Consider the following 21362-nt stretch of genomic DNA (forward strand, 5'->3'; position numbering starts at 1 on the left):
TGGGTCAGTCATCTGGTGCGCGCCCTGGGCCAACAACTCGGAACTGGCGCTGTTCTCAGATGCGTCAGGCCAGGAAGGGTTCGGCGTGATCATGGACAGGGAGTGGTGTGCCGAGAAGTGGCCGAACGCCTGGCACAAGAGAAAGATCACGTCCAAGATCACTGTATTGGAACTCTTCCCCATAGTTATCGCCTTTCACTTATGACCCAGGGTGCTGGCAGCGAAAAGAGTTTTGTTTTGGTCGGATAATTTAGCCGTGGTGCAGGCCATCAACACACAGTCAGCTAGTTGTCCCCTGGTTTTGTGTTTGCTGCGAGAGTTAGTGAGGGCATGTCTGAAGAACAATGTGGAATGCAGGGCCAGGCATATCCAAGGTGTTCTGAACGTAGCCGCTGACGCTCTTTCTCGCTTTAAGTGGCATCGCTTCCGGGAGGCCTGGCCAAGAGCAAGAGAAGAAATGACCCCTTTCCCGCCACACTTGTGGCTGCTTCTGAAGTGGATCAACGGATGAGGGGGTGGGAGAGCGTTCCTTAGCCCCAAGGACGGCGAAGCTTTACAGGAGCTGCGTTGCAAAATTTTGCGCGATCACCGGGGCATGGGAGGAGGACCGGGCTATTATGGAACTCAGAGTGCAACAATTCCTGTTGTGGGCCAAGGATGGGGGGAAATCCCACCCGTGGATCGTGGGTCACCTGTCTGCCATCAGCCATCACGCCAAGTTACGGGGACAGTTCGACCCCACCAAAGCCTTTGTTATCAAAGCTGCACTGCAGGGGTGGGCTAAGAATGAACTGCGTCTGCCTGACAGCAGGTCTCCCATTAGTTACCCCATCCTGCAAGGGATGCTCGACTGCATGGCCAGGGTCACCCGCTCTGGGTAGGAGGCAACACTATTCTCAGCCTGCTTCACACTGGCTTTCTTTGGGGCCTTTAGGATCGGGGAACTGGTGGCGCGATCCAAGTCGGACACCTCCGGGAGGGCCTTGAACATCAAAGACATAGATTTAGACTCAGGCTATCTCAAGATAGTAGTGAGGCAGTCCAAAACAGACCAATGTGGGCGGGGGAGGTTGGTCCTGTTGCAAAGCCTGGGGGATCCCAGATACTGTCCTCTAGTGTGGGTCAGAGCCTACTTGGCCCTTCGCCGGGGGGCGGCGGGATACCTACTTGTGCACGAGGATGGGTTTCCAGTCACTAGGTTCCAAGTGGATTACATCCTGCAAGCTTGCCTAGGGTTGTCGGGGCAGGCAGACGGGACCCATAAGTTCAGTAGCCACTCCTTCAGAATTGGAGCAGCAACCACGGCATTCCTGAGAGTATCAAGCAAGTGGGGCGCTGGGAGTCTCAGTGCTACAAATGGTACATCAGGCCCTGGGTGTGAGGGTGGGGGGCGGGTGCTTGGGGCACCTCCCCCTGATCTGTGTAAAATTGGAACCACAAGTGGGGCCTAGGCCACTCGGACGTTTGCTGTGTTGTGTTATGTTGTATTTTAGATGTGATGTGCAATTTGTTCTCCGCTACAATAAATATTCTCAAACCCACCATTTATTTATTTATCAGGAACCAAAGTGTGGGTAATTGGCCATTCAAGCATCACAAGATTGGCTCGGTGGGCGGAGGTCAGAAAATGGCGGCACGGCTTCTCCGCCACGGATATTACGTGGCTGGGCTATCCGGGTATGCGTTGGAGTGAACTGACCAGGAAACTGCAGCAGAGACTCGGGGAGGGTGGCTCCCACCGCACTTGCTAGTAATTCACTTGGGAGGAAATGACCTGACCACACTAGGGAGGAGAAACTTGCTCCAAGATATGAGGGACACCTATTGCCAGCTGAGCAGTACCCTGGGGTCATGCGAACTGTGGTAGTCAGAAATCACACCTCGGGCTGTTGGAGAGGAGCACGCTCCGGAGACGCCATTGAGGTTTCGCGGAGGAAAGTCAACCGCGCCATGCGTAGTTTCACGGAGCAAAGAGGTTTTGGCTTCATTAGACATGGTTTACTACATGCCAAGCCCACAGGGTGCCTGGAGGGGGATGGGGTGCACCTCTCAAGACTGAGCATGGACTTATTCCTTCTGGACCTAGGGGAGGCCCTGGCAGCAGCAGGTTGTAAGTAGGAAGGGATGCATTGGTGGGGGTGCCCTGATAGTGACGGTGGCCACTCCCAAGGCTGTGGAGGAGTTACAGGAGGAGTTACAGGGTGATCCAGAGTCTGCAGATACCAAGGGGTACTTCATGCAGCAGCACAGCTCGGTGCTAAGCCAGGATACCCAGGGATGTCTTAGCATTGTTCCCTGGAAGAACTACGGCGCCCCGTTAGTCCTACGGGCGGTTGTGGGTCTGAGCAACCGGGGCTGCCAGGAATGCTCCGCCCACCTCTTTCGGGGGGGCGTGAGTAAGCAAGTGGACTCGTGGTCCACGGATGGGAGGGGTGGCCCCTCCCAAGATTTGGTATGCACCAATTGGCGACCGCCACGGTGTAATTTAGGCTTATCAGACGGGCAGGTGGCATATGGGTTGGCCTGCCCTGGGATCGCACGTAAGATAACCCACCATGTTGGCATATTGGTTATGCTAATAAACCTGCAGCAAATTTCTCCACTAACAAGGTGTTGTGTGGTTTATTGATGTATTGTGTGTGTATATGTGACTACTGTTGCCGATATTGGCACTATGCCAAGGCTGCCCGGGGGGTCGCGCAGCGGCCCCTCAATAGGGCGGCCGCCTTAGTGCCACAGGAAGGCACGGGAGTCGTCAGTCTAGTTCCCTGGGTCAGGTCCAGGGAAGTTGTCCGGCCGACCCCACTTCCGGGGAGGGGGAGGAGACAGGGGTACTTAGGCTGTCCCCCGCCCACCTTTCGGCCTCTTGTCCCTCTCCGTCTCGCCTTGCCCGCACCTCCGCTTACCCGGTGGACGGATAATATAAGGTTTTAGTGGGGGGGGTTAGGTTCTAACATGTTGTTTTGTGTTGCAGGAGGAGTTACAGGGTGATCCAGAGTCTGCAGATACCAAGGGGTACTTCATGCAGCAGCACAGCTTGGTGCTAAGCCAGGATGCCCAGGGATGTCTTAGCGTTGTCCCCTGGAAGAACTACGGCGCCCCGTTAGTCCTACGGTCGGTTGTGGGTCTGAGCAACCGGGGGCTGCCAGGAACGCTCCGCCCACCTGTTTCGGGGGGGGCGTGAGTAAGCGAGTGGACTCGTGGTCCACGGATGAGAGGGGTGGCCCCTCCCAAGATTTGGTATGCACCAATTGGCGACCTCCACGGTGTAATTTAGGCTTATCAGACGGGCAGGCGGCATATGGGTTGGCCTGCCCTGGGATCGCCCGTAAGATAACCCACCATGTTGGCATATTGGTTATGCTAATAAACCTGCAGCAAATTTCTCCACTAACAAGGTGTCGTGTGGTTTATTGATGTATTGTGTGTGTATATGTGACTACTGTTGCCGATATTGGCACTATGCAATATACCAGTATGCCATTGGCTTCCTAGCACTATCATGACAACAAACCCCCCCACCAATGGGGGAACCAAACAAAATCTGCATATTCACAGGCTGTATGAGGCCATATCACAACGTCAGTGATACGCGAGCCAAACCATTTACCAGCTTTAGGACGTAGATCGAAACCTACTCCGTTCCTATCAGTAAAGAAAGTCCTATGTCGACGCCCCATAGAGGGATTTATCCGGTAGGCGAAGCATTTTCGTGAAAGAAAAAATAATTCCTGCAAACCTGATTTATGCAGAGGGGTGTAATTCAAGTGAAGGGCTTTGTGTAGTGCAAGCACTTAGAGCAGCGGAAACCTGCATTTAATTATAGACTCTTGTGTTTCAGTGGGAACACGTGTAATTATTTATAATACAAGCTAAAATTTATTCATAGACTCCGTACTAAAAAGATGAGCTGCTAGTAGGAAGCGTTTTTTATGGTGAAATATGTGCTATAGGGCTGGAACTGAAGAGAGGCTTTGGAGGGCTTGAGAAGGAAGTTTACCTACTATGTCTACGCTCTATATCAGGGGTCTCCAAAGTCGGTCCCAGAGGGCCGGATCCATACCAGATCTGTAAGATAACTACATTTATCTGAATAGGGAAATCGATGGTGCTGAAACATTTTTTTTTTAAGTGATTGTGGAATCGTGGTTTTGAACACAAACCATAAACCAAATCCCGTGGGTATCGTGAGTCTCGTGGGGTGGGGGGGGCGGAGGGGTTAGCTTCTACTGCCTATGTATTTATTTGCGATTTTCATGTAGCTCCAGTTGTTACCTTTCAACTACTTCAGAGCACTAGAGGAGAAGGCAATATACAGTTTTCTCAACAGAGAGGGAAATTAGAGTCTAACCAGAAGGAACAATGCCCTTGCCTGATATTCTTAGATAACTACCGCTAACTTCTAAGAGTTAAATTTAAAAAGCAGGTTCTGAGTAGTTACTTTGCCATGAGGCGTTATTGCTCCTGAGGCTTGAGCCGGGAGTTTTTTGCTTTTAGATTTGCTGACCTGTCCAGCGCGCTGCTATTTGATGCCAGTGATGTAACTATTGTGTTTTTTAACCCATCCACTTATTTACTTATTTACTTTGCGCACCTAGATTCTTTTTCATTCAACTCAATAAATTGTAACCTAGTACTTTTTAATAGTTGCCGCTCATAATACCTTGTTCGGGTGAGGTTCCTCCGCCCATCCGAACTAAGAGGGAGCCAGTTCCTCGTTTCTCGGCGTTCTGTGCTACCGCGCCACCATTTTGGGTGAGGCTGGGTTGACGGTCTAGTCCCCCAGGCTCCCTCACCTGATTCCTGTTGCCTGCCTCTATAAATTTGAACGCTGGCGCGCCGAAGGCGTGCCTAAGGCAAGCCCGTCTGCGCCCGTCCGCGCCCCGGGAGCGCCCAGCGCCAGCCATGCTGAGAGTTTGAGGCCAGGAGATCAGATCAAGAGTCATTCATATACTCGTTCGGAACTCTTAGCATTAAAGACGTTTATCTGTTGTGGTGACAGTAAATCAACCAGCATATATAACATAGGGTGGAAATGTCCTCTCTGCCAGTTTTGCTTGCAAGATAATTTGCCAGCCCCTGTTCCTCACTCCCATTCTGCGAGATCCCCCCAGCTGCGGGCTGCGCTTATTAATGCCCGCTCCTTAGTTAAGCATGCCCCAAACATATATGAACTCCTTTCCGATCACATCCTGGATTTGTTGTTTGTCACCGAATCCTGGCTCAATGACTCTTGTGCACCAGTCATTGAGGAAGCTATTCCTATGGGATATAAAATTGGTAGGGCCGACCGTTTGACCGGCAGAGGGGGAGGTGTTGCCGTAGTGCTAAGAGACACCTGGGTTTTCACCAGTGAGGTGACAGCTGGGCTGGTCGACGGGGACGGTTTTGATTTCTCCGTTGTCCTGTCTCCGCACTTTACACTAGGTGGCACATTGGTGTATCGTCCCCCCGGCCCTTCGAGCGCCTTTCTGAAGAGTTTGGACGACATCATTGTGCCTCGTGCTCTTTGTTTCAAACACTTTCTCTTGCTGGGCGATTTCAACATTCATTTGGACTGTCCCGGGTCTCAGGGCTCTAACGAACTGAATGATTTGCTTGACCTGGCACATTTAACCCAGTGGTTGAAAATGCCTTCTCACTCTGGCGGCCATACGATTGACCTGGTGTGTTCCAACTTTGGACTATCTATAGAGAATCCCATCCAGGTCTCTTGGTCTGACCATTTCTTGGTCTATTTTTCCTGGCCACTGGGATCATTAATGCCCCCCAATGCCTCTACTCTTTGTAAACCTCCCCCCGAAAATAAATTGAAATTCCCGCCCTCTACACGGCCCTCTCACTCTCTCGCCCGGTGCTTTCTAGTGACTTGGATTTGGCGGTCGACGACTTTGCCACCTGGATCAAGCAGGGGGTCAGCTCTGTCTCTCACCCTATTTGTATTTATTTATTTGTCGGATTTGTATAGCGCATAGGTGCCCCAGCGATGGGGCGTCCCAGCACGACCAAAGACAATGAGGGTGGCTGGCAGGAAGGCAGTTATGCGAGAGTCGGGAAAAGCCAGGTCTTGATAGCTTTACGGAAAACCAAATGACTCTGGATCTCTCTGATCGAAACAGGAAGCAGATTCCAGAGTTGCGCCGCAAGACAACGGAATGAGCGGCCCCCAGCTCTTGCTCTCACAACACGGGGGACACTCACTAACGCCTGATTGGCCGATCTAAGAGACCGCCGAGGCACATAAAGCTGAAGCAACTTAGACAAACCCAGGGGAGCCTGTTGAGTAAGGATCTTATGCGAAACACAAAGAGTTTTAAATTGGATTAGTTTCTCAACAGGCAGCCAATGTAATTTGGGCAGGACATGGGAGACAGAAGCAGATCTCGGTAGTGCCACCAGAATGCGTGACGCAGCATTCTGGATCCTCTGCAAGCGCTGAACACAAGACTTATTGGCCCCAAGATACAATGAGTTGCCATAATCCAGTCTGGACAGAATTGTCACCTGGATAATGGTCTGGCGTACCCTAGGGGAAAAAAAAACGAGTATGGGCTTCAGGCCGCGCAGTAGGCCAAAACATGTTCCCGCCACGGCTTTAGCTTGTGTATCAAACGTAAGTCCGCTGTCGATCCAGACCCCCAAGTTCTTAACTGCCTCTTTAGGCACAGGGGCCGGTTTAAGGCTGTCTGGCCAACACTGCTCGGACCACAGGTCTCGGTCTTTCCCAAATACCAGCACCTCGGATTTACTGGCATTCAGCTGTAGGCAATTATTTGCCATCCAGCCTGCAACCTCTACCAGATCCTCCTTAAACCTTCCTAAGTTGGTGTTATTTTTCTTAGAAAAAGCGATCACCAATTGGGTGTCAGCGGCGTATGACACCAATGACAGCCCTCTCCCCCTAGCCACCTGTGCGAGAGGTTGCATATAGATATTAAACAGAAGGGGGCTCAGGATGGAACCCTGAGGCACCCCCTGTTGCAGAGCACACCTCTGAGATTGAAATGGTGGCACCCAAATCTGGAAAGATCTTCCCGTCAGAAAGGCTCGACACCAATCCAGAGCCCGATCCCTCACTCCGATGTCATGCAAACGCTTCAACAGAATTTCGTGGGAGACAGTGTCAAAAGCGGCCCTTAGATCTAAAAGAACCAAGGCCGCAGAGTCACCTACATCCAGAATCCCTCGGATTTCCTCGGTCACAGCCAACAGAGCAGACTCTGTGCCGTGGCGGGCTCTAAAACCATTCTGTGAAGGGTCAAGAATTGCATTCTGCTCAATAAACTCAGTAAGAGTAATATGCACATGCAATTCCAGCAACTTTGCCAAAAAAGGAATTTGTGAGATAGGGCGATAATTTCCTGGCTCACCCGAATCCAGAGATGGTTTCTTCAGCATGGGAGTAACTTTCGCATGTTTCCATGATGCTGGTACTCTAGCTGAGGCCAGGGAAAGGTTAACCAGTTCCAAGCATACTGGCATGATCGTAGGAAGAAATTGACAAAAACGGTTCGGTGTCAATGGGTCAATTGGTGAGCCTGATTTAATTTTCCTGTAAAGGATCTCCAGATCTGTGAGAGATAACAGAGGAAACGATAGCAGGCTGTTTGTTCTTTGGGAGACCGGGTCATCAAGCCCGATCTTCCTGCTAGGACTAGCCACCGGGGGAAGACTTTGATATATTTTTTCAACCTTGTTGACAAAATACTTGGCCAGGTCATTGCACTGACAATTGGATGAAATAGGAGAGATCTCGGACACACCACCGTTCTTCATATTCTTGAGCAGGGAGAAGATTGTCTTGGATGGATTAAAACTAACTAAGATTTTATTACCGACATACTCAGCCCTTGCTCTCCGAGTTAACTTATGATAGTGTTTAATAGCCATCTGATAGTTGGTTTTCTCTGCTACATCATACGTGCGCCTCCACACTCGCTCAAGCTGTTTGCAGTGTTTTTTAGCTTTAGATAGAGACACGTTAAACCAAGGTTTAGACTGGCCACGATTTATCCTGGTCAGCTTAGCCGGGATCCAACTATCCAGGCCTGATATTACCCAATTGTGGACTCGCGTATCGGCTGCCTCTATATCCTGTGGCAGTTGTGGCCTATGGCTAGACCAACTTCTGTACTACGACGGAGTACCGACGGAGAGAGCGGGGCTCCCTTTCCTGAGTTGGAACCAGGTTGAGGTGGGCCTACTTGTCCCACAGATTGGACAAGTTCCAGCGAGATTGTATCCGCAAGAGCATTAACTGGTTTGGTCTTTTTCAAACTTTATTTGCACGTGTGTAACACCTCTTAGCAGCAGCTTTGTTTTGGTCCTGATGAAAGCCATACATACTCTCGAGATGGTTATTGGCTGAAACATGTCGACCTTTGTCACCAAGCAGTTTTCAATAGTTACTGCTTTGCACTGTTTTTGATTGCTGGCAGGGCTAATGAGCCAATAAAAATCATTTTTTCACTAGCACTAGCCAGTTTTAAATCACATTCACACATTTTTCTAAAAAAAAATTTTGCGCTGCGCCCTCACATCACATAAGTGCTCGTCTTTGGGATTTTAGTATCCTAATTCTCCATACAACAGTAAAACATCCCTGAGCTCCCACCTCTCAGTGAGGTGGTTGTAGCCCTCAGTGGGACTAGGTTTTCCCACTGAGAGGAGAAAGCCCAAATGATGAAGCATGTCACCTTCTGGTGAGTGAGGGCATTCATCCTGAAAGGGATTCTTTTCCTTACTAGGGCACTGTCACTCTAGACACAGCTTGATCATAGTATTCTTCTTTCCTAAGCTCATGTTTTAAAGTTGCCCAGACCTGAGAGGTTATTTGTGTGTCTTGTGATTACTTATTGGGGTAAAACTTCTTGCAGGTCTCTAAACTGGTTCCCTTGGACCCCCTTTTCCCTTTTTGTGTGTTATTTAGACCAATATGCAGACAAACCACTACTGTCTAACTTATGCCACGGTCGTTTTAAAGCAGAGGCCGAGCAATACTCTCTCGGCTGACCCCGCCACTGTAGTGTAAAGATCACCAGAAAATGATCTGTCCAACATTGTGGGACTGGGGGATAAACCTTCAGCAGGGCAAGATTTGAGAATAAAGGATCTAGTAGATGCCCAGCGGCATGCGTGTGCTCACGTACCCACTGGATCAATTGAAGAGCCTCTAGGTCAGCCAAGAAGCTTGCAATCTCTGTCTTCCCGATGTTTTCGCAATGGAGATTCAAATCTCCTATAATGCTGAAATTCGCAGCTTGACTAGCGAACAGCAAGGCTTTGTTCACTAGGTCTTTCCTGAAAGCTCCAGATGGCCCAGGCGGGCGATAGATAAGAATGCATGAAATGGTGAGGTTAGGGTTCAGCGTAATTTTGAATAGGGCGCTTTCGCAGTCCGTCACGTTTTCCCTAATAAGACTGCAAGAGTAGACGTTTTTCTTAATAATTGCAATCCCGCCCCCCCCCGTTTCCCCAGTCTGTTTAGACTCTTCATAACAAATCCAGAAGGGAGAGCCAGCCAAGATTCTGCAATGGAATCTTGGGTAAGCCATGTTTCCGTTAAGAAAAGGACATCAGGGGCTTCATCCTCCAAAAGGTCGAAAACCTCAGCATGGTGTTTAGCCAGGGATCGACAGTTTAGACTCATAAACTTAAAGTCCGTGTGGTCAGGAGGGCAGGGCTCCAACGCCTCACCTATGAGTTGAAACGAACATGCTTTACATTTGACGGGGCCATCTAGTGGATGCCATGGTAGAGAAGGGCACGCCTTTCTCCCTCTTGCCCTTGGTATTCTGGTGCATTAAGAGAGCTCAAACTAGGTTGCAAGAAACTGGAACGCCTCTGGCACTTGGAGTACTCTCCATCAGCGAAATCTGCTCTGCGGTAAGCTCAAAACATCTATTACTCAGCCATCAAACTGGCTAAGAGTAGCTTTTATGCTGAATGTATCGCCAAAGCAAAAAACAATGGTAGAGAGATCTTCTCCATTGTAAGAAGCTTTCTGACACCTTGCGCCGAACAATCGGCCTCCCCCACTTCATTTCAATGGTGTGAGGAGCTCTCCTCTTTTTTCATTGGGAAAATAGATCCAAGATAGCGTGTTGAAGAGCCTTCAGGGATTTGAGACTTCTTACCATCTGCCTCATTCCCCCCCGCTGTTAGGGTCGCCTATATGTTCTGGTTTTTCTCCTGCTACTGGCTCAGATATACTGGCCATTCTTAATACTCTTAAGTCAGGCTCCCCTTCTGACCCATGTCCTGCCAGAGTACTGGCGGGTGTAGCTGACGTTATTTATCCGGAAGTTACATCAATCATTAATCTGTCTCTGTGCACAGCGCGGGTCCCTCTGCATTGGAAGCAGGCCAAACTATTGCCACTCCTAAAGAAGCCCTCACTGGATCCGCTACTAGCGGCTAGCTATCGTCCCATCTCTCTTCTTCCAGCCCTATCCAAGGTCTGCGAAAAAGTCGTCTTCCGTCAGCTGGATACTTTTGTTGAAAACTCTGGTGCCCTCCATCCTGCTCAATCCGGATTTAGGAAATGTTACAGCACTGAGACGGCTTTAGTGGAAATGGCTGAATCAATCAGGGAGTGCCAGGACGCAGGCGGCAGGGCGGCTCTGGTTTTACTGGATCTCTCTGCTGCCTTCGATACGGTACCCCACCATCTTCTACTCACTCGCCTGCCTAACATGGGCATCGCAGGCTCTGCCTTGGATTGGCTGAAATCTTTTTGGGAAGATCGCTCCCAGCAGGTCTGGTCACCTCCTTTCTTCTCAACTGCTAGGAAAGTGGCCACGGGAGTCCCTCAAGGTTCCACCTTGAGCCCATTACTCTCTAACATCTATTTGACACCTCTTATTTACTTGGCAGAGGAGCTGGGGGCAAAAATAATTGCCTATGCCGATGACACCCAGCTCTTATTTACGTGGAACGATGGTGACCTGTCAACTTCTCGAGCGCAGAATTGCCTTTCCTCTGTGTTTCAGTGGCTGGCACGTGCCCAACTGAAGTGCAATGAGGATAAGTCAGAGGTGCTGCTATATGGCTCTTTTCCACCTGCCTTCTATGAAAATATGTGGCCGAATGACTTTCCTTGTCCGAAGTCAGTGGGTGCGCCCGCTAAGAACCTAGGAATATGGTTCGGCGACGATCTCTGCTTTGCGGTGCAAGTTAAGAAACTCACTGGTGCTTGCTTTGGCATACTCAAATCTCTTAGAAGATTTTTTCCTCTTCTTCCTAGCCAAGCAAAGGAAACGGTTGCTCGGGCACTCATTCTCTCCCGCTTGGACTACGCCAATGCCCTCTTCTGTGGCATTCCCGGCTATTTGCTGAGTAAATTGCAAACGATTCAAAACGCCACTGTTCTATTTAACATCTCTAAAAGATCTTACGCGAGAAAGCATTTGCGTGACCTGCACTGGCTTCCAGTGACCCAAAGAGTGCAATTTAAAGCTCTTACGGTGGCTCACAGAGCGCTGCATGGTTTGGGTCCTGTATACATAAGGAAGCGGTTTAGCTTTTATGTCCCCAATAGAGCCTTACGATCAGCCACCCAAAACTTGATGACCATCCCCCGTTTTCGTAGGTCCCGGCTGGGAGGTCAGTCCATTTCTGTCAAAACTGCGCTGGCCTGGAATTCTCTCCCTTTAGAAATTCGGAGCATTCAGGAGCTCGGACCCATCAAGAAACGACTTAAAACCTTTCTCTTTAATTAGCTGATTTAAACTTCCCGATCTCTCAGGTTCTCCGATAACTGCCAGGACACTCTTGAGTAATTGAGCGCGTTATAAAATCCTTTATAACATAACATAACATAACATGAGTGTTCAGAAGCCTAAGTGTTTGGGTTCAGGGTGATTGTTTTTGTGCAGGAAGGTGTGCCTTCCTGCACAAAAATAATCATGAGAAATGTTTTCGTTTTCCTTTTTCTCTATGTACTACAGAATGCAGCACACAGAAAAATGAAAAACAAGGAGAAATAAAGATATTTCTCCTCGTTGTGCCTCTCTTAAGCCTCTCCTGGGGAGGCGTAAAAATCAAACACAATCTCAGGTTTACAAAACTTTGTAAATCTGCGAATGCGTCAGATTCCATGGATGTTGCATGGGAACACCCACAGCAACACCCACGGAACGCCCCTTTCACGCAGAGTAACAAGTAAAAGGAAGCCATATTTACAAGGCCATAAAAATGTAAATATAGGCAGGCCTTATAAATATGGGCAGGCACACTGCGTCTCCGGAGCATCACAAAATATGACGCACCGGTGGCGCAATGGGCTTGTAAATAATTTCTAATACCGGCCTCTACAGTCAAACAACTTGTGGTCTTTTATGTAATCACTTTTTTAATATATTCTTCGAATTCCATGTTTTTCAAGGATTGGAAATAATTAGGCTAAGTGCTGGCAAAAAGTACAGACAGGGCTAGAACCTAAAAGAGTTAAACAGTTACCCGAACATTAGCCGGTCTTCCCACTAAATTCAGTGGCGGCAGGCACAGGTAAGAGCAGTGGGGCGGTGGCACTTGATGGGGATGGGGCTGAGTGGGCAGATGTCTACAGGGGATGGGATAGGTAAATTAAATAAAACTTACCTTGCACTAGTGCATCACCGACTTGACCATAACGAGCAGTCCTGCAAAGTAATTTTGTTGTTTTACTTGCCCAAATTGTTTGATCTTAGACACATTATGTTCTCCCTGTGCATTTGTACTCTTAAGGATAATTAAGGGACTTTGAAAGAAACAGGTTTCATACAGGACATAGGAAGCAAGGCATAGGACATGTTTCCAGGACAGGCCTCCGTCATGATTTTCATTTATACTTGATGTTTCATCATGTTTTCATGACTAAATTGATTGCTGGTGACACTTATTAATAGAATGTCACAGAACATTATAGTCTTAAGTGCTATTTTTGCTCTTACATTATGTTACAACGAAGATGAACAGAGTTATCAAACGTCTCAACACATCCCAGAGGGACATATATAGTCCAAACATTACTCTTGCATTTCCCTTTTAGACCATAAAATCGGTAAATATTGTAATTCTGCTTAACATGGTGGGAACACTAAGTGGACATTGTATGTAAAAATGTAGTCTTCAGGGGCTGACTGGCTACTAAATCAATTAGACAATGTTTTGGTTTCTGGGAGTTTGGTTTCAGGACTTAGGGCTGCTTGAGGTGCTCACGCTGTGGTGTCTGAGCACCCTTAGAGGTAATGGCTTATTTGTAAAAGAGTAACTGTCGGTGCCCAAAGTTCTGCCCATGGTGGGCGCTATTGCATGTGGGTGTGCAGAATGCCAATGCTGTGAGGTCTGGAGCCCACCTCATGCCTCTTTAATCTCACCCCTGCGGGTCTCTGTTGTGTTCCTTTTGATGGTTTCCGTCTTTTTCCTTCATCCCCTTTGTATGTTTTTCCCTTTATTTCTCTCTAGAAATGTCCGATGAGGAAAAATAAGGCCGGTGACGGTCCCCAAAAATAGAGTGCCGGTGAGCCCCACCGGCAGCCATCGGCTCCAAGTAAGCACTGCCCAGGGGTGAACGTGGTTGCTAAAGCAGCAGTGTGTAGGACATTTCTGTGCTGCAAGTCCTCATAGTTACTACTGGGTAACCATGTGATATCCTCTCACATGGTGGAATCCCCTAATGAAATGTTTGAAGCTTTCAAGCCAATCTTTTGTCTCACATCCTCCCATGACCAGGAGGGCATCCTGCAGTGGCCCACGCTCAACAATGGAACAAAACAGCAGAAATCTGGACCACGCTCACCCTGGTGTGGTGTTTGATTACTAGTTTGCGGATATGGCTTGTAAATGTGTTCCACTGAGGATTCCATACTGTTGTCATCTGGTATTCCTAATATATCATGCAATGGAAATGTTGGGAACATTCCAAGAGGACAGTTCAGGAGAGACGGGGCCGGCACGCGCTCATGCACCAGGGTTTCAACAATAATATTAATCAGAATTTAATGGTATTGCAGTACTTCTTCACACATCCTAAAATAATTGTCGCGTGAGCTTTGATGGAGTGCTAACCTTTTTAATGCTGCATCGATTGGTTTGATGTCTGGGTCAATTACTTCTGCTTCTAATGGGCGGTTTACAAAGGACATAATTCGATCAGACGTGGAAGCCCCACACACTCTCTCATGTGGCTAGCAGAAGCAGAAGCGACCGCCAAGCGATAACAGCCACCCACGAATGCGATTTCCTCTAATAGCCCGTCCAGGCTTCCGTCGAATTACATTGTCATCAAATGCTGTTCATCATATTAAAACATTAAAAGACCAAGATCATGATTTACTCAAGGCACTGAGCCAAGATCTCAGCTTGGACCGCTTTGTAGGTACGCGGAGTAAGCGTGCTGGGCTGCACGCGGCTTGGCTTTGAGTAGGAGGGCGAACGCGCGGCCCGCGGAGAGGTCCACCATCACAATTACCACTAACATCTGAAATGGAGTTAGCAACGATCCAGGTGTCTGCGCAGAGAGATAAGCTCGAATTAATCTCCATCCAGAAATACATGTATTCATTAAGAGGTCTTCCAAATGCGGTTGCCTGGGGCAGGCGAACACAGGGTTTAAAGAGAGTAATCGGATGTTTGCACGCTGTATTAGCAGCTGCGGATAAAGGCAATTTGTAAATGCGAAGTCTTGAGGGGGCATGCGCATGGCGCTGGATGCAACAGCTTACTTGAAATGATTGTGATTAGCCTGTGCATTAAATTTAAACAACCATTTACTAAATCTGCTGCAGCTATAGAGAAAGGAAGGACCTGATACTGAAGGAAATTTTTGAGACACTGATAAATATTAGGTGTTTCTCATACATCAATAAAATAATTTATTTTGCTGATAGAATCAAAGACATTGACAACAACGAATATGCAGTAACTTAATATATTTTAATCAGTATTCTATTGTGTAGTATGGTAATGCATTTATGTAAAGAATATATATCCCTCTGTCCCCGTTAAATAACTAGCATCTTCTGCACAAGACTTGATTCACTCTTCTGCATCATTGCTCCCACCAGATTATCACCCACAACTTTTTTACCCTCCCTCATTATCACACTCGCCAAATCAGCAAACAACCCTGGAGGTTAAAAGGTCACTGATGTGGGAATTGACTGCATCAAAGCCTGCTCAGCCACCTGAGCAGTGAGCGGTCCAGAAGCTCAGGCAATACTGCTGGATCCACGTCTTCATGGTACCTGGGCATCACCTCCTGGGACCTGAGCATCACCTCTTGGGACCTGAGCATCACCTCTTGAGACTGGAACATCACCTCCTGGTACCTGAGCATCACCTCCTGGTACCTGAGCATCACCTCCTGGTACCTCAACATCACCTCCTGGAACCTGAACATCACCTCCTGGTACCTCAACATCACCTCCTGGAACCTCAACATCACCTCCTGGAACCTCAACATCACCTCCTGGTACCTCAACATCACTGATCTTTCACTGGGAGCCTAGCTGACCAGACAATTGACAAGCCAAACACCTTAACCTCATTTATGGGGTATTGGCTTAGGGCAGCTCTGCAAGTCACCTTGCTGCGCTGCCCTGCGTCAAAGTGAAATTACAAATGCACCGTATTTATCCGATACGGTGCATTCCTGTCCTTTTCCCCTGGGCTAGTGGTGTTTCGGCAGCCTAGCGCCAACGCAGGCACTCTTGCACCATGGTACAAGGGTGCCTGTATTGTAGGCATGATTGTTATGGTGCAGGAGGGGGCACCTTCCTCCATGACACCAATCCATGGAGGCATTTTCGCCTTCTCTGTGTGCTGCAGAAAGAGGAAAAAATTGGAACAAATAAAGATCCTTCTTCGGAGATGGCTGCGGGCACCCACCACAATGCCCATGGAATGCCTCCCTCGCGCAGAGTAAGGTGACGCAGTGATTTGCACTGCGTTGCCTTACTCAAGATTTATGAGGCCACTTAAATCTGCGCAATGTGGCTTTGCGTGGCTTCACAAATCTGACTCAGTGCCTTGCATCACGCAAGTACCACTTTGTGTGGTGCAAACGTGATGCAAGGCTCTCGTAAATATGCCCCTTAGTATGCATACTGGCTCTAAAAATTACAGAATCGTGCTGGACTTCTCATTGCTGGTCATGAAAAAGTTTCCTAAAATTACTGAGCTGGAACCCTCTGAGATCCACAATAAAACTCTCTCACTTGCAAAACCTGCTGTAAGTCTTCAGAAAACATGCCTTTGCAATATGGAGGCACTTATGGCGATCCAACATTTGCTATTCATGATCTCAAGACTGAACAAAAGAGTAGATTCTCCACTATATGGAAGCACCACCCTGTTGACCCCACATCATGCTCATCTCTCTTCTCACTCAGAAACTTCACACAACACCCAGCAGTTTTCATCTACTCCAGATGCACAGCACTACAATGCACCCTGACACTAGTATGCACCTTACAGTTCACACAAATAGAGTACAGAGTTTGCTTTGACAAAAGCAGATGAAACCGCCTTTGTCGAGATGCAGGAGTCACGCGGTGGGGTCATATATTGTCGTGATTCATATTTTGTATGCAGATTGGACGGAATGTGCAAGGGTTTATTCCATGAATTGTTGTACAGATTGGAGTAAATGACTCACTGGGCTTTTGACCTCCCTGCCACCAGATTGTATCGGGCTTGTATTTTGGGCTTTGTCAGTGATCGCCATGAAATGAGTTGTTGGCCTCAGTATAGTATGCAGTTGGCAAGTGTCCACTTTACTACAAACACCCCCTGCAATCTGCAATGACCTGCCTACGCCCTGTAGAATGACCTTGGGCCATATTCCCATGGGCTTCAATTCAAGAACATCTCTCAACCTCTGAAGAGTGCTAGGGCTGAGATATTTATTATGGCCCTTTGTGTAAGCATCATAATGTACTCTGTCATGTCTGCCTAAGAAGAGCAGCCTCCAGGATGGTTGCGTGTTTGTGAGAGTATGTATATTCTTTGTGTGTGTGTGTGTGAGCGTGCACGTGCGTGCGTGCGCGTGCATCTGTGTGTGTGTGTGCAGGCTTCACTGTGTCATATCTTCTCACTAGCCTGTGTGTGTGTTTGTGCGAGTATGTATTTTCTGTGTGTGTGCGCAGATTTAACTGTCAGATCTTCTCACTAGTGTGTGCGCGTGTGTGTATGTGTATATATATATATATATATATATATATATATATATATATATATATATAAAAGCACCCAGAAGTACTTTGCCCGGTGGGTGGGTGGGTGTGTAATCATCATTTGCCTTATCTGCATACTTGTGCAACCTCTGGGGAGCAGTGTGAGTGTAATTACTCTGTCGAGTGCAAATCAGTGAAGCCTCCAGTATATGTGTGTCTAAGCACCATGATATGATGTGTTTCTGTGTGTGTAGATGTGCTCTGTCGTGTCTGCATACTAGCGCAGTCACCGGTGAGTGTGTGTATGTGTCAGATTATGAGTGGAGTATGTGTGTTTTGGTACAAGTACAATGATTTATTCTGTGTGTGTGTGTGTGGGCAGACTTACTCTGTAATATCTGCTGACTTTGTATGTGTGCATAAGCACACACCATGAAGACCAGTATGTGGATGTTTAAGCACATTTGCCATATCTGCATAGTAGTGAAGCCTGTGTGTGTGTGTGTGTAAGTACCATGATGTACTACTCTGAGTGTGTGTGTGTATGTGTGAAGATGCACTTTGCCATTTATGCTCACTAGTACAGCTTCCAGTGTATGAGTGTGGGCATGTGTTTAGAAGTACTGTGACATAGTCTGTCATGTCTGCACACTACTGCAGTCTCCAGAGTGTGTTTGCATGTGTGTGAAAACACCATGAAGTACTTTGTTGAAGCTGCACACTTGTGGAGACTCCTGTGTTTGTGTAGATTAAACAAAGATAAGTGTTCTTTTGTGCCAGTGTGTGGATGTGTTTGCACCATTGCCAGGCCTACATACTAGTACAGTCTCCAGTATGTGTGTAGAATTAACCTGTTGTGCGCCCACAACCATGCATATGTGCACATTAGTACCTGCATGTGTATAGATATACTCTGGCACATCTGCTCACTAGTGCATTCTGTGGTGAGTTTGAAAGCACCATTGCTGTGTCTGCGTATGAGTGCAGTCTTCACTGTCCGTGTGTCATTTGTATAAAGCAGTCCAATCTCCAGTATATGTGTTTGTGTGAGCAGCATGATGTACTCTACGCGCATGTAGGCATCCTCTGCAATATCTGCCAAACAGTGAGGTATCCAGTGTATGTGTAAGCATGTCTGCACTCTAGTTGTGTCTGTTGTAAAGTTGCAGGCCCTGGGCCCACATACTGAATAAGTAATGACACAGACACATGTATGCTGTACTCCGAACTGCCCATGGGCACGTGCGCCTGGCCCCTTTATTTGCAAGCGCCACGTCACTCGTGATGCCTGACATGGTTGGGTGTGAAAGCCAGCAGCGGCTCCTCCACTAAGACGGAGGAGCGTCACCCCACAGGAAAAACAAAATGATAATAGCAACACGTTATATCATTTTCTTTTTCAGTCCTCCTCTGTACGGACAGGGCAGGCTGCACAGCCCACAGAGCAGTGGGGAGGAGTGGTGGCACTTTTTAAGTGCGCATGACGGTTTAGCCGGCCATCTTGGGCCAGCCAAATAGCCATGCACACTTAGCATGTTTCACAGCCTGGGTGGGGAGCATGCCCAGGCTCTCAGTCCCCTTCTGAGCGCTGAACCACAGTGCTCAGACCAATCACAATGCTTATATCAGCAGCTTCATGATTGGATAGGAGAGTTTGTAAGCCTGGGGGCTTCCTGTTCCTGTGTCGATGAAGAAGAGGACGCAGGAGAAGTGACGCCTCTTGCCTCTGGGTCGACTCAGGAACCTACATCTGTGGGTACCTCAATAGTCCACCCTCTCATGCATCTCATTCGACCACAGTTCTCCCTTGCTAACACACTGCAGCCTTTCTTCTTGCTGCCCGTCAACTCCCCAACAGGGATCACCCATATCCCCTATTTCACCAGCTCATCATTTGCTGCCATGCAGCTATCGCTCACAAATTATTCACCCTCACACCTCGCTAACACAATTTCCACATTAGAGAGTTTGTCACTGATAAAACAAAAATACTTTTCTTACCACCCCCCACCACTTATATACACACACCTTACACAATGCAACTGTCAACAAACACAACAGCTGCAACATTATCTTTCTAGCTCTTACATCCTCCTTCAGACACCAGGTAGGTCTTGTTTCTGGTGCAACGCAAAGTCCCCTACACGCGTTCTAAAATCACTCCTCCATGATGTACAAGGTCATCCGTAGTCCTGTAACCACAGTTCTTGTTGCCTCCAACCACCAACCGCCATCTTGGAATGGCATCAACAAAACTGTGGATCAGAGGAGGACAAGGAGGAAGCAAACTTTGCGAGTAGAGACAACACCACCAGCGGATGATTTGGAGAGGACATTTTTGCGGCCTGTTAGTAGCGTTTTCAATTTCTTTTGACATACACGCCTATTTCATTTACTTTGAAGCAGCCATTTGATTAAGAACAACAGAAGATGCGTTGGATTAAGACAACTTTACAAAGGTCCCGCCCTATAGTGCCCTCATGGTAACATATTTAGCATCATTCAAGTGAACGCGTCCAATAAAAGGCCGTGTTGGCGCTCAGCATCCGCGTGAACCCTGTTTATGTATGATCTGTATTCCAGGTGTGAGATCTTCCAGAGTCCCTTTGAGAAATTGTGACATTTGGAGTTAAAAAGACAGAGAGGCATTACAGGACCCATTAGAAAGCTTAAGAAATATTCCTACTGAGACTGATATAAATGTCCTGCTAGTGATCTGAAATGATGTGCGTCTTATGTAGGTTATTAACTAGTCCCCAACAAATGAAACAATCCATACTCCTGGTGCCCTCTGGTTCAGCTGTCCTCTTAGATAAATAAACTGAAGGAAGATGCCAGATGGCAAGAGTCTTAATGGCGAAAACATATCACTCTGATGAAAAGGTTGACTACACGTCAGTGATGGAGACCAACCCTGAAGACGTTTTAGATGCGAGGACTCAATATTGGGTATTGGCGCAAGTACTTATCAAAACCAGTGGCGTATCAAGACTGTATCGGACCTTATAACTCCTGCCAGAGAACATGGAGCCAAACAATGGTCACAAGCCTTGTGGGGTAACACAGGAGAGGCCTTTGCCAATGAAATGGAGATGTTAAAGGCAGGGCATCTTAGTGACTGCTAATCCCGATACCTGGTCATTGAGCTGTTTATTAACCAAAAAGGCCATAAACTTCTACCTAAAAAATGTAATCAACATACTTAGAGTCTGTTTTGGGGTGGAATTCTCACTTGAACAAATATCAACCTACAATATTAACAAACCTACAGATAAGGATTATGATGCTGTATCTGGAAGAGTTGTGACGAGCTACCCATGTTTAGTTGGGCCAAGCATCAAAGCCCTTGAGAACCTCTCCATGAAGCATAGCCTCCTCTGTACACCTCCATCGACCTCTCTGTTTTCTTAGCAATCACCAGAAGCAAGAGGCAGATTTTTGAAGTGCACACTAATTACTGCGAAAGTCATCCATCCGTCCGTCTGTATGTCTGTCTGTTCATCCACCCACCCCCCACAGTGAGCACTGATTTGCATTATTTATTATTTGAATCATTGTTGTAATCCATACTTGGTATGCCCCACCCCGCCCACTCACCTCCTTCCCTTTGTACGTGCCAGTTTGGCACACACGAACATTCCACAGCTGACTCCAGCTGACTGAAACCTGTGATGGTGTGTAGACGCAATAAAGAAAACTTCTAATTTTACAGTGTGCGCCTCTACTTTGCAACACAGGCGACGAACAACCGGGTGGGAACGGTCGACACCATCATCCCCAATGCATACTCCAGGACAGATGGTATGCAGTAAAAGCAAGAAGCAGTGAGTACTAACTTACCTTGGATCCGTGAGCTCGTCTGGAGTGATGAGTCCAGGACTGATGGTTAACAATGGTGCGATCAGTGAAGTAAGAACCGCTCCATTGATGGGCACTTTTCCTGTGATGTATGGTTTCCCAAACGTTTCTGAAGGGAGAGATTCACTGGCACATCGGTAGCTTTGTGGTGCCCATCGGTCAACGGACTGGGCGTGGGTTTCTCCTTTCCTTGGCGCAAGTAAAGGAAGTTGCCATGTGTCCAGACTGGGTTGACAGTGCCGGTGTGCGGTGACTGGCGGAGGTTTGGCGCAGCAGCGGGAGTGTGTTTACGAGCCAGTATTGCCAAGTAATGTGGTGAGTGACAAGGGTCAAGCCGACTCTGGCATT

General features: G+C 47.8%; 1 protein-coding gene across 1 annotated transcript in view; it reads right to left on the minus strand.

Annotated features, from left to right (window-relative positions):
* Nucleotides 1-21362, minus strand: part of GFRA4 (GDNF family receptor alpha 4) — a 722713-nt gene that overhangs the window by 426820 nt on the left and 274531 nt on the right. The window lies entirely within an intron of this gene.

This window comes from Triturus cristatus, chromosome 2_2 (assembly GCF_964204655.1).
Source record: "Triturus cristatus chromosome 2_2, aTriCri1.1, whole genome shotgun sequence".
Taxonomy (NCBI): domain Eukaryota; kingdom Metazoa; phylum Chordata; class Amphibia; order Caudata; family Salamandridae; genus Triturus; species Triturus cristatus.